This window comes from Nestor notabilis, unplaced genomic scaffold (genome assembly GCF_000696875.1).
Source record: "Nestor notabilis isolate BGI_N333 unplaced genomic scaffold, ASM69687v1 scaffold14949, whole genome shotgun sequence".
In the NCBI taxonomy this organism is placed as follows: domain Eukaryota; kingdom Metazoa; phylum Chordata; class Aves; order Psittaciformes; family Psittacidae; genus Nestor; species Nestor notabilis.
The window spans coordinates 19,993-21,960 of NW_009944386.1; the positions used below are offsets into that span (position 1 = coordinate 19,993).

The 1,968-nt window shown below is 50.2% G+C and overlaps 1 protein-coding gene across 1 annotated transcript in view; it reads left to right on the forward strand.

The window, feature by feature from the left end:
- LOC104411867 (nucleotide exchange factor SIL1-like) overlaps positions 1-1,968 on the forward strand; it is a gene marked incomplete at its 3' end in the record, with an annotated part of 59,696 nt that overhangs the window by 15,045 nt on the left and 42,683 nt on the right. The window lies entirely within an intron of this gene.

Here is a 1,968-nt window from a genome sequence, read left to right on the forward strand (position 1 = left end):
AGAATTAAGGATAAACGAATTGGGGCTCCATTGGAAGCATTGCATGGGTCCCTGAAGGAAGCTCTTTGTTATGTTTAGTTTTGCTATTCAGGGCTCTTTTCCTGTTTTGTGTAAGGTCATAGAACCCCAGACTGGTTTGGGTTGAAGAGGCCTTAACGCTTATCCAGTTCCAACCCCCTGCCATGGGCAGGGGCACCTTCCACTAGAGCAGGTTGCTCCAAGCCCCTGTGTCCAACCTGGCCTTGAACACTGCCAGGGATGGGGCAGCCACAGCTTCTCTGGGCAGGTAACCATCCCCAGGGAAACATGTTGGGAAGGACAGGACTATGAGTGTGGTGAGGCACTGACACAGGTTGCCCAGAGAATAAGGGAAGTTGTCTTACTATGTTTCCAGTTTCCAGAGAAAATCCAAGGAATCTTGTGCTTCATACCAGAAGCCATGGTGCAATGACCATGTACTGTCAGGCTGGGGAAGGATGAAGCAGGTCGCCTACATTGGGACCTGCTGAGCAGACACATGGTCATCTGGGCCTGTGTCCACCAAGCCATGGGTGTTTCCAGGGAGTTCTTAGCTCTGTTTGTAAGTACCAGGAGCCTTTGTGTCTCTGTGCCTCTGGGAAGAAGGGAGATGGTTGTATTTGCAGATCGATCCTGCTCATCTGTTTGAAAGCAGAGTTGTGCAGACCTGCAGAAGAGCATTGTCCTGTGCACTCCTGGTAATCCTTTGTTTGTCCACAACTAATTCTTCTCTTACATACAGCCTGAATTTCAGATTCAAACCTCCTCTTTGCCCTGTCAGCGTACCTGCAATCATCAGATGAGGAAGAGGGGGGACTGCTTGCCACAGGATGTTCCCAAGGTGTCTGACTGGCACTGCTCTGCTCTTTAGCAGTGAGTCAGCAACCATGGGTGCTCCTTCCAGACTTGGGCACCCTGTTGCTCAGAGGAAGAAAATTTCAGGTCAGCTGAATTCCCTCCACTTTCTCTGTTGTGCTGCACCTCACTTAGCACATCACATTGGTCTTGGCCATAGGTGCCAGTGTCATTGAAATGACATCGTGTTTGAAGGGGGATGTTGTCTCACCGCTGATTGCAGGATCTGTCCTGAGTGCCCCTCTTCAATCAGACATCCCAATTTCCACGTCTGTCTTTAGAATAGTTTCCTTAACTGTTATTGCCCATCAAACTTTGGCTTCAGCCTGAGAGGCTGTGAGTGTTTGGAGGTCTTTGTGCCATGGGTTCAGCTGAAGGCTGCTTGGGTTGTGTTGCTTGATGTCTTTCAGCCTTTGATTGTTCTCCAGTGCTGCCCTAAGCTCAGTGAGGGGAGCTCTGCGAATGATTTGTGCTCGTACAAGCAGCAACAAGGTACTGTGGTGCTTTCATTACCACTGGCCACCCTGACGAAGAGTGGCTGCACAGATACCTGGCTTCAACTCGTACATTTGCAGGCAATTCCTGTACTGCTCCCTTGATCCTTAGGTAAGATCAAGGATTAGCTTATTGTTACTGCTTCCAGTTGGCTGTAAAGCCAGAGCTGGGGGCTCTCTGAGATGACTGTGTACTCTTTGGGAGCAGCGGTTTAGAATCCAGGTGAGGATTCAGATGGATTTATTGGAGTGGCACAGTACACACAGTGTGGGCTTTGAGTGAGGACATGGAAGAGTGGTGTGTTCCCAGCACCAGAAGGCATTAGTGAAGCATGTTCCTCATATTAACTTGTTCTGGATTGTCACCTATGGCTACTGGCAGCTGCCTTCACAGGGCTGAGCAGCATGTGCTGCTATGCATCTGATAAAACCTGTTCAGCCTGGAGAAGAGAAGGCTTCTTGAGGGGAGACCTTAGAGCAGCTCCAGTGCCTAAAGGGGCTACAGGAAACCTGCAGAGAGGCTTTGGACAAGGGCCTGTAAGGACAGGACAAGGGCAATGGCTTGCAACCGCCCAAAGGGGGACGGAGAAGAGCTCTGAGG